The sequence below is a fragment of the Myxine glutinosa genome, chromosome 1 (genome assembly GCF_964187855.1).
Source record: "Myxine glutinosa chromosome 1, kmMyxGlut1.1, whole genome shotgun sequence".
NCBI classification, from domain to species: Eukaryota; Metazoa; Chordata; class Myxini; order Myxiniformes; family Myxinidae; genus Myxine; species Myxine glutinosa.
In genome coordinates, this window is record NC_136261.1 from 26465970 (window position 1) to 26478132 (window position 12163).

The 12163-nt window shown below is 46.4% G+C and overlaps 1 protein-coding gene across 1 annotated transcript in view; it reads left to right on the forward strand.

Annotated features, from left to right (window-relative positions):
• The first annotated feature begins 794 nt into the window (after positions 1-794).
• The window catches only part of LOC137422054 (uncharacterized), a 108797-nt gene continuing 97428 nt past the window's right edge, over positions 795-12163 (forward strand). The window contains exon 1 of the mRNA XM_068108786.2: positions 795-925. The gene's annotated coding sequence lies outside the window, so the exon portion shown is untranslated. The remainder of the gene's footprint in view (positions 926-12163) is intronic.

Below are 12163 nucleotides of genomic sequence, written 5' to 3' on the forward strand. Positions count from 1 at the left end.
CCGGCTGAGTCATACAGTCATACCAAAGGCTTTGAAAGTGCTACGTGCTGCTTCCTTGCTTCCGCATTTTAAATGGATGGAGCATGGACAAGCAACCATATGTTGGCAACCATAGCGCCCGGCTTTGGTCCTGCGTTTTTTGTTCTTTTTAATGTCAAGCAAGCCGGAACAATCGTTCTTGTGATGGTTTCAAGGATTGTGGAAATGTGAGAGGAGTTTAGACATTTTTCTTCCGCTCTGCCTCTGGCAATGAATCCAGTAGTGGAGATGGGATAACTCGTGAGGTACAAACCAAGTAGCTGCTGCGTCACCGTGACTGGCGATGATGCAATTCCCGCCAAAGCGGCATCCCAAGCGCACCACGTATTTTAGAACTGGATTGAAAACAGAATGTTTTGAGTGAATCTGGTGGAGCCTCGACGCGTCGGCCTTACCAGGACGCCTGTTGTGTTAACGGATAGGTAACAGACTTGTGGCTGCATTTCGAGCTATCGCGATGAGGCGCCAGTCGTGGAGTCGACCTCGGTATATCGAGTTCCAGACGCATGAGCGGACTGAGGGGAGGGAGGAATCCTGAAAGCTCGAGTGTACGGACAAAGCCTTGCGTCGCCGGGCCGCCATTGGACCGACGTCAGGAAGCAGGGGGAGGGCTCAGCTTATGCTTCCAGTGAGGCGAAGAGCTGGGAATACGAGGGGATGCTGGAACAGATGAAAAGGTGGGGGCTCGGGCATGGAGCAAGGAGCCGGTTGTGGGAGGGAGACGGACACAGGCGGGAGCGGGGCGGTGGCTTTGAGTGGCTCATACGAGGCGGGAGCGAATATTACCAGCAGGAGCGACGTGCAGGCGACTCCACCGCGTCCGTGCTTTTTGGGTCCGTGCAGAGACGGAAAGAGGACGCTTTGATCCGAGGCAGTGGCTGCTCGGGTGAGAAATCGAGTTTACTCGGGCGACGTGAGCTTGCTGGTGAGAATGAGTGGAATAGGTGCGAGGAGTGAGGAATGGAGACGTGACAGGATGCGAGTTCGCGCCTTCGATGTGGAGCGGTCGTGATTTTTGGGGGATTTGCGAAGCTGGCTTCTCGTGCTCCCGGGAGTGAGATCGAGGGATGTGAGCCCGAATTGCGGGAGACTGAGTGGATCAGAGTGAGTGTGGCGGCTGACAGCTAGCTGGGTGTGGTTTAACATCGAGGCTCCTCAAGTGTCGCGCAAAGCTGAGAGAACGGCAGGAGCAACATAATAGCATATTCTGTCTCCGAAGAGCGACGGAGGAGTGATGGTCGGATCAGGGCGAAGACCTCCATTGGTGGTTTGGGCAGGATGAAGCAGGGATGGGTTGGATGTGATGTGCAGTGTTACAACTGGCTCGTTGTGGGATGCAGATATAGTTGTGTTAACACAAGGTGGTGGCAGTTGGAATGAGGCATTAGGTATTGGTGAAGGAGTAGAAGCAAAGATCATGGCTACCTACCTCGAAAAGGCACGAGGAGGGAGAAGGGCAGGAATTAATTAATGAATGAAGAAGAAGAAGAAGAAGATTGCTCCTGTATTTATGGATCGACATGAATGAAATGTAAAGATGGTTTTAAGGCATTAATAATAAATTAAACTTTATTTAACATAAATTATATATTTAATAAATTTAACATACATAATAAAATTGTACTTTATTCAACATAAATAATTAAATAAATAATTAATTATGAATCATCACGGTTGATTCGATATATCAATTGTGGGAATGGATATATGCAATTAATATATATATATATATATAAATATATTTCTGGATTTGTTCGGATTGTTTAACATTGGTAATGATCGTGCGGTGGTGGAATGATCAGACCTGACGACCATCAAGGAATAGACATTAGTTGCTCACGAAGAGAGAGATAGCGATAGAGAGAATAACTGTAAATTCTGTTGATGCGTTACTGTGAGTGTGATCAGTAATCATTGCCTGTTAGCAGAGCTGCCGCAATCTCACTACATCATCCAGGATGATCATCACCTCGGTCCAGGTGCTCCCAAATAGGAGGATGGAGCTGATTTTAACACTCCAATGTTTAGCTCTATTTGAGTGCATTTTGTATTTGCCACCCACGTCCTCCTCTGTGCATCTTGGCATTCCTTTTTGAGGATGATCTTAATGCGGAATCACAACATTTTGTGCATTGTGAGGCCACGTGACATAATAAGTTCATTTATGCTTTCATCTGGCTGCGTGGGCTGACATTGTGGCCTAGAGGTGTGCACACTCACATCTTAGCTGCACACTCACACCTTAGCCGCACACTCACATCTTAGACGTACACTCACATCTTAGCTGCACACTCACATCTTAGCAATACACTCACATCTTAGCTGCACATTCACATCTTAGCTGCACACTCACATATTAGCTGTACACTCACATCTTAACTGCACACTCACATCTTAGCCGTACACTCACACCTTAGCCGCACACTCACATCTTAGACGTACACTCACATCTTAGCCGCACACTCACATCTTAGCCACACACACATCTTAGCCATACACTCACATCTTAGCCACACACTCACATCTTAGCCACACACTCACATCTTAGCCGCACACTCACATCTTAGCCGCACACTCACATCTTAGCCGCACACACACACATCTTAGCCGCACACACACATCTTAGCCGCACACACACATCTTAGCCGCACACTCACATCTTAGCCGCACACACACATCTTAGCCGCACACACATATTAGCCGCACACACATCTTAGCCGCACACACATATTAGCCGCACACACATCTTAGCCACACACTCACATCTTAGCTGCACACACATCTTAGCCGCACACACACATCTTACCCGCACACTCACATCTTACCCGCACACTCACATCTTAGCCGCACACTCACATCTTAGCCGCACACTCACATCTTAGCCGAACACTCACATCTTAGCCGCACACTCACATCTTAGCCGCACACTCACATCTTAGTCGAACACTCACATCGTAGCCACACACTCACATCTTAGCCGCAGTCACATCTTAGCCGCACACACATCTTAGCCGCACACTCACATCTTAGCCGCATACACATCTTAGCCGCACACTCACATCTTAGCCCTACACTCACATCTTAGCCGCACACTCACATCTTACCCGCACACTCACATCTTACCCGCACACTCACATCTTTCCGCACACTCACATCTTACCCGCACACTCACATCTTAGCCGCACACTCACATCTTAGCCGCACACTCACATCTTAGCCGAACACTCACATCTTAGCCGCACACTCACATCTTAGCCGCACACTCACATCTTAGCCGCACACTCACATCTTAGCCGAACACTCACATCTTAGCCGAACACTCACATCTTAGCCGCACACTCGCATCTTAGCCGCACACTCACCCCTTAGCCGCACACTCACACCTTAGCCGCACACTCACATCTTAGACATACACTCACATCTTAGCCGCACACTCACATCTTGGCTGCACACACTTCTTAGCTGAACTCATATCTTAGCCGCACACACATCTTACCCACACACTCACATCTTACCCGCACACTCACATCTTACCCGCACACTCACATCTTTCCCGCACACTCACATCTTACCCGCACATTCACATCTTAGCCGCACACTCACACCTTAGCCGCACACTCACATCTTACCCGCACACTCACATGTTAGCCATCTACCCTGGGTTTCACCCCGACCCAGCTATAAAACTGTCATCCCGGTTTTTCCACGTGCACCTGTATCACAACCCTTGGATGGGCAAACGGTCGTCGGTCGTCCCACCTGACGGAATTATTCGGTGGACGTTAAAGTTCCCAACGGTGTCCTTCGCGAAGAGGGCGCGAGTTATCTCTGGCACCCTGAACAGATTACAAATTCCAGCCCTAACTACTGCTAGGAGAGGGATGGCAAACAGTTTTTAACAGATCGGGTTCCATGTTTGTTCTTCGACGACTTTGTGCGTACCTGGCATGTCGTCGTTCGGATAGGAATACCATGGCGCAATGGAACAAGCATGGCCTGATGAATTTGTCAAACCTTTCCTGCCACACCCATGAGAAGGGAAGCTATGAATGGGGGAATCGATATGAGGATGTCCAAAGGAACGAGCAAACATGATCATCATGCTTATCAAACTCACAACTCTAGGTGTTGCCATGGAGAGTTTAAAATGTCGCTTATGGACCACTCTTTGTCTGTATATCAAAGGGGAGCGAATGAGCGGAAGGAGATGTACGAAGGGGGGTTCTGAAGAGGTTAGAAGGTAGTTAGAATCTCATGATCAGAGATAACAATAATGCCGAAGGATGTAACCTCCACATATAAAGAATGGAACTTCGGCCCCACAGCAATAAAGGATCATTTGTTAAACCTCATCAAATCTCTTGCCGAGCCTTTTTGTGCCCTATCCCTTGTTGTTTGTACCCCATCCCTTGTTGTTTGTGCCCTATCCCTTGTTGTTTGTGCCTTATCCCTTGTTGTTTGTGCCCTATCCCTTGTTGTTTGTGCCCCATCCCTTGTTGTTTGTGCCCCATCCCTTGTTGTTTGTGCCCCATCCCTTGTTGTTTGTGCCCCATCCCTGGTTGTTTGTGCCCTATCCCTTGTTGTTTGTGCCCTATCCCTTGTTGTTTGTGCCCCATCCCTTGTTGTTTGTGCGCTATCCCTTATTGTTTGTGCCCTAGCCCTTGTTGTTTGTGCCCCATCCCTTGTTGTTTGTGCGCTATCCCTTATTGTTTGTGCCCTAGCCCTTGTTGTTTGTGCCCCATCCCTTGTTGTTTGTGCCCTATCCCTTATTGTTTGTGCCCCATCCCTAGTTGTTTGTGCCCTATCCCTGGTTGTTTGTGCCCCATCCCTTGTTGTTTGTGCCCTATCCCTTGTTGTTTGTGCCCTATCCCTTGTTGTTTGTGCCCTATCCCTTGTTGTTTGTGCCCTATCCCTTGTTGTGTGTGCCCTATCCCTTGTTGTGTATGCCCTATCCCTTGTTGTTTGTGCCCTATCCCTTGTTGTTTGTGCCCTATCCCTTGTTGTTTGTGCCCCATCCCTTGTTGTTTGTGCCCTATCCCTTGTTGTTTGTGCCCTATCCCTTGTTGTTTGTGCCCTATCCCTTGTTGTTTGTGCCCCATCCCTTGTTGTTTGTACCCCATCCCTTGTTGTTTGTGCCCTATCCCTTGTTCTTTGTGCCCCATCCCTTGTTGTTTGTGCCCTATCCCTTGTTGTTTGTGCCCTATCCCTTGTTGTTTGTGCCCTATCCCTTGTTGTGTGTGCCATATCCCTTGTTGTTTGTGCCCCATCCCTTGTTGTTTGTGCCCCATCCCTTGTTGTTTGTGCCCCATCCCTTGTTGTTTGTGCCCCATCCCTTGTTGTTTGTGCCCTATCCCTTGTTGGTTGTGCCCTATCCCTTGTTGTTTGTGCCCCATCCCTTGTTGGTTGTGCCCCATCCCTTGTTGTTTGTGCCCCATCCCTTGTTGTTTGTGCCCCATCCCTTGTTGTTTGTGCCCTATCCCTTGTTGTTTGTGCCCTATCCCTTGTTGTTTGTGCCCCATCCCTTGTTGTTTGTACCCCATCCCTTGTTGTTTGTGCCCTATCCCTTGTTCTTTGTGCCTCATCCCTTGGTGGTTGTGCCCTATCCCTTGTTGTTTGTGCCCTATCCCTTGTTGTTTGTGCCCTATCCCTTGTTGTTTGTGCCCTATCCCTTGTTGTTTGTGCCCTATCCCTTGTTGTGTGTGCCCTATCCCTTGTTGTGTGTGCCATATCCCTTGTTGTTTGTGCCCCATCCCTTGTTGTTTGTGCCCCATCCCTTGTTGTTTGTGCCCTATCCCTTGTTGGTTGTGCCCTATCCCTTGTTGTTTGTGCCCTATCCCTTGTTGTTTGTGCCCCATCCCTTGTTGGTTGTGCCCCATCCCTTGTTGTTTGTGCCCCATCCCTTGTTGTTTGTGCCCCATCCCTTGTTGTTTGTGCCCCATCCCTTGTTGTTTGTGCCCTATCCCTTGTTGTTTGTGCCCTATCCCTTGTTGTTTGTGCCCTATCCCTTGTTGTTTGTGCCCTATCCCTTGTTGTTTGTGCCCTATCCCTTGTTGTTTGTGCCCTATCCCTTGTTGTTTGTGCCCCATCCCTTGTTGTTTGTTCCCAGGCCCGGATTGAAGCTGCTTATTCATCTGTCGCAACTGAGACTCCTGGTTGTCCCTCTCCACAGGCAAATAACAGACTAAAATTTGACTAATAGCTCAGTGTGACCTCCTCTTCCTCCTGGTTCTCCCCCATTCTTCTTCTTCTTCTTTTTGACAGCACAAGGCTGTGGGGTAGTGTCATTGGCTGATGGTGTGGCTGTGCCGCTGATAAAATGCCCCCTGTTGGTTATGGCAGGAATCTGTAATTTGTCCATGGTGCCGAGGATAGCTCGCGAATGACATCATGGGATCTTGGATCTTTCGCCACTCTGAATTATCCTTCACCAGCCAATAGGGCTTCATGGAATGACCAATTACCCTGCGCTCGCCAAACGAAAAGCGGGGTTAAGCAATCGAGTGAGTACATGTGCCGTGCGTCTGCCGTGTGCCGTGTCTACATTTTAAAAACTCATTTTCTTCGCAACCGTTGGTCCGATTGAGATGAAATATTACCGTAGGAGTGCCGCTGCCTGTAGATTTCTTTGCTGATAATTATGACGTCATAGGTCACGTGGTACGGACGCCATCTTGGAAAAACGTTACACCTCTATATCTCCATAACCGCTTAATGCAAAAATTGAAACATGGCTTATTGTCAAGTACACCCCATGGGGAATAAGATATGTTAATGATGATGTCATAGGTGCCTCCATTATGACGTCATAATTCGACAAGTACAACGCTTGATCTGATAAGTATGAAAAAAAAAATTCCTCTGCAACTGTTAGTCCGATGAACACGAAATTTTCAGAATATGAGTGGCTCCTCCTGTAGAATTGTTCTAATGATAATTATTATTATTTTTTTTTTGTATACTGAATCGAGGCTCGTGAAAGAGCTAACATTTATTTCACAAACAAATCAACCAGACAAACAAAATATACAAAAAGAGGGAGCGGAAGACAAGATGGGGAGAGAAAGGGAAGCACACAACCACAACATTTGAGAGCAGGGAGAAGTGTGGGAGGGAGAGGGCTTGGGGGCAGGAGGCGTGGGAAGGGGGGGGGGGTGGGAGAAGTATAAAACACAAGAGGACCGAAATTAGCGGGGGTAGTAAAGATCAAGGTTTTGGATGGGGGAGGATAAGAGATGGTGGTGAACAGCTGTTTTAAAGACCTGGAGGGTGGAGTGGGATTGAAGAGAGTGAGGGAGTTTGTTCCAGAGGCGGGAGAAAAGAGGAATGAAGGAGTGAAGGTGAGCAGAAAGTCTTGATTTTGGCAGTTTAACCACAAGAGGGTTGCAGGCAGATCTTGTGCGACCTGTAGGAATATTTGGGGGACAGAGCCCAGAGAGGGCTGGGGGGGCAAGGCCAGAGAGGAGTCGGTAGAAGACGGAAAGACCACCAACCTGCCTGCGGTGAGTGAGTGAAAGGCCCTTGGAGTTAGCTTCATCGTGGGAGATTCCAATGATTCTGAACGCTTTGGTTTCAACAGCGTGAAGACGGGCTAGGTGTGAGGCAGGAGCACCAGACCAGAGGGGAGAGCAGTATTCCATAGAGCTGCGGATGAAAGCCTTGTATGTGGTGAGGAGCTCAGGTGTGCCAAGGAAGGACTTCGCACGACGGAGGATGCCCAGTCGGCGACTGGCTTTGGAGGCCAGATTTGAAATGTGGTTTTCCCAGGAAAGATCATGGCAAATAGTGAGACCCAAAAGCTTGAGTGACAGAACTTCTTGGAGAGGATTATTCAGAAAGTGGATGGGAGGGTTTTCCAGTCGGTCTTTTCGGAGAGACATCGTAAGAGTGTGAGATTTATCAGGATTGAAAGACATGTTCCATTTGTTTGCCCAGTCTGTGATTTTGTCCAGGTCTGCAGAGAGTGAGGAGGCTGCAGACTGCCGATCTGAGGGATGAGGAATGGAGCGACAGAGAGTAGAGTCGTCAGCAAAGAGATAGAGAGGATTTTCAAGAGAGTCAGAGAGATCATTGATGAAGACCAGAAAAAGCACAGGGCCCAGAACACTACCTTGGGGAACTCCAGCCTGAACAGGAAGAGGAGATGAGAGAAACCCATTCAGGGCCACACGTTGACTACGACCAGAGAGGAAGTCCGCCAGCCATGCGTGGAGATTTCCATGGATACCAAAGGAGGAGAGTTTGGTGAGCAGAGCAGGGTGCCAGACCGTATCGAAGGCACGTGAAATGTCAAGGGAGACGGCTCTAATTTCCTGTTTGGCGTTGAGGACCTCCATCCATTGTTGAGAAAGCAGAAGCAGCATGTCCAGAGTAGAGTGACCAGGTCTGAAACTAAATTGATGATCAGAGATTATGACGTCATTGGTCACGTTGTACAGGCGCCATCTTGGAAAAATCTTGGAAAATCTTCTCCTCTGAAACTGCTTAACCGATCAATGCAAATCTTTAACTAATTGATCAACTACCCATGGGAAATATAGTTTGATAAACGTGACATTATCAGTCACTGGTCTGGCAGCCATACTAGATTTAAAAAAAACAACCGTAAAAAAACAGTAGAGTTGGCTTGCACCAAGTCCTTCTCAAGACTGCGCAGGGTAAGTATTCTATGAATACCATCTAGTTATTCATGTAACTCATTCGTTCGATTACGATACACGTTTCCTCTTCTTCATAGGCCCCTCTACACACAGCATGATTAGTGCTATTCTCTATTCATAACTCGTTTGTGTGGATTTGAAATTACCCACAATTCGATGCGAACGTTTTTTTGTTGTTTTTACACATTTTCTCCATAATTCATCGGTGCCCCCTGGGTAGTGGGGTCTTTAATCGTTGCAACAGTCGCACCATTGTTTTTCTGGCTCTCCTTGTCCCAAAACAGCTGATTTTTAATATACACTCCTAATAACGTTTGACTTTTTCCTCTTTTATGAGCCTTCACTTCGGTGATAAAATGAGTGCCACAAAGGATCTGGCTTTTCGAGTAGTGCGGTGAGAATATGTTTGGGTTTTTGAGCAAGCCCCTTGAATATATGACCCGAGGCAGCAGAAATTTACGACTTTACGAAGCTGTGAGTCGGTGAAAAAACCAAAAAAAACCAACCGCTTTGCCTCAAAATCCTTCCAGAAAGAGAAGGTAAAACATTATTTTAAAGGAATGGTGACCAAGCTATAATCTGCAGGTATCAAAGTGGATTCAGTAGCCAAATTGTTCTTGTCCAATGCATATTGGACTTGGATTCAATTCCGAATTGCGTCAATTCCGAGGCGTGGCTGTGCCTGCTGAAACACTCCTTGATGCGCTGCCCTGAGATCTTCGAACCCAGGGCTAGACAAGTCGAGCATACCTCTCGGGCCTAGGCTATGGTGCCAGCCCACAATAACTCAGTGATGAAGCCAATTGTTTAACAACACTGACTATTCCCTGATGCATATCAAGACTAGAAGGGCACTCAGTAGAGAGCATACCTCCGCCTAGTTGGCCATATCACTCAATGGTGAAGAATCCCTTAAATTTTTTTACTAGCCGGATCCGGATCTTCCCCAGAATTGAATCGATTCTTCCTTGTCAGACATCAAACCTGTCCACCAAGTTTCGTCCAAATCGGTCCATAACTTTTTGAGATATCCTGCTATGTATCGTTTTTAGCCCCGTCTCCCAATGCTGAAGAATCACTTGAAAAATTAAATAATTCTCATATCCGGATGCATATTCAGATCTTCACCAAAATCGAATCGAATCGTCCTTGTCAGACACCAAACCGATCCACCAAGTTTCGTCCAAATCGGTCCATAACCTTTTGAGATATCCTGCTATGTATCGTTTTTGGCCCTATCTCCCAATGGTGAAAAATCACTTATGCATTAAATAATTCTCATATCCGAATCCATATTCAGATCTTCACCAAAATCGAATCGAATCGTCCTCGTCAGACATCAAACCGGTCCACCAAGCTTCGTCCAAATCCGTCCTTAACTTTTTGAGATATCCTGCTATGTATCGTTTTTGGCCCTATCTCCCAATGGTGAAAAATCACTTATGAATTAAATAATTCTCATATCCGAATCCATATTCAGATCTTCACCAAAATCGAATCGAATCGTCCTCGTCAGACATCAAACCTGTCCACCAAACTTCGTCCAAATCCGTCCTTAACTTTTTGAGATATCCTGCTATGTATCGTTTTTGGCCCTATCTCCCAATGGTGAAAAATCACTTATGAATTAAATAATTCTCATATCCGAATCCATATTCAGATCTTCACCAAAATCGAATCGAATCGTCCTCGTCAGACATCAAACCTGTCCACCAAACTTCGTCCAAATCCGTCCTTAACTTTTTGAGATATCCTGCTATGTATCGTTTTTGGCCCTATCTCCCAATGGTGAAAAATCACTTATGAATTAAATAATTCTCATATCCGAATCCATATTCAGATCTTCACCAAAATCGAATCGTCCTCGTCAGACATCAACCCGGTCCACCAAGCTTCGTCCAAATCCGTCCACAACTTTTTGTGATATTTTGTTCACAAACAAAGAAACAAACAGCCAAACGGACAGACAGGGGTGAAAACATAACCTCCATCCATCCACCTTTGGTGGCGGAGGTAAGAAGCGTTCGGACAACTATACCCACCTGAGATTGTGGAGGATGGGTTTGGGTGCAGAGCGAGGAGAGGATGTGCCTTCTGCAGAAGCAACAGGGCCAATTGCATGTGTGGAGGAAATGGTCCAGCCAGGAGTTCAGGAGGGTCTGGATGCCATTAACAGCAAGTCTGGCAAGTAAGGCCAGATGGCAGAGACCGTAAAGGCACAGGACACGTCGGCATAGTCAGACTTAGCTCCTTTGTTGTGATTCGAAGAATCCGTTCACTTCCAACAACCAGCCGAGAGCTTTAACTCGGACAAAGGCCAAACTAATAGTAATTAATCAGATGCTATAATGCTTGTGCTTTTAATTCCTCCCATATCATTTCAACATTACATTACGTGAACATTTTGCTCGATTAATTACGGACATTACCGCACAACGCCGACTATTTTTATCAGATCACTTGTACAAAAAGAAACAAATGGGAATTCCCGTTGAACAATGGAGGATTTGTTTTTTAATTGTTACCTTCGCCACCAAAGGTGGTATGGGAGGGGTATGTTTTCACCCCTGTTTGTCCATCCGTTTGTGAACGAAATATGTCAAAAAGTTGTGGACGGATTCAGCCGAGATTTGGCAGAGGAGTATGTCACAAGGACGAAATGATTCGATTTTGGAAAAGATCCGGATCCGGCGAACAGATTTTTAAAAAGTGATTCTTCACCATTGGGAGGTAGGGCCAAAAACGATACATAGCAGGATATCTGAGAAAGTTAAGGACGGATTTGGACGAAACTTGTTGGACCGGTTTGGTGTCTGACAAGGACGATCCCATTCGATTTTGGTGAAAATCTGAATATGGATTCGGATGTGAGAATTTTTTAATTGATTTTTCACCATTGGGAGATGTGGCCAAAAACGATACATAGCAGGATATGTCAAAAAGTTAAGGACGGATTTGGACGAAACTTGGTGGACCGGTTTGGTGTCTGACAAGGACGATCCGATTCGAATTTGGTAAAAATCTGAATATGGATTCGGATATGAGAATTATTTAATTTTTAATTGATTTTTCACCATTGGGAGATAGGGCCAAAAACGATACATGGCAGGATATCTCAAAAATTTATGGATGGATTTGGAAGAAACTTGTTGGACAGGTCTGCTGTCTGACAAGGATGATTCGATTTTGGCGAAGATCTGAATATGGATTCGAATATGAGCGTTATTTAATTTCTTCAGTGATTCTTCAACATTGGGCGATGGGGCCAAAAACGATACATAGCAGGATATCTCAAAAGGTTATGGACAGATTTGGACGAAACTTGGTGGACCGGTTTGGTCTCTGACAAGGACGATCCCGTTCGATTTTGGTGAAAATCTGAATATGGATTCGGATATGAGAATTTTTAAATTGATTTTTCACCATTGGGAGATGTGGCCAAAAACGATACATAGCAGGATATGTCA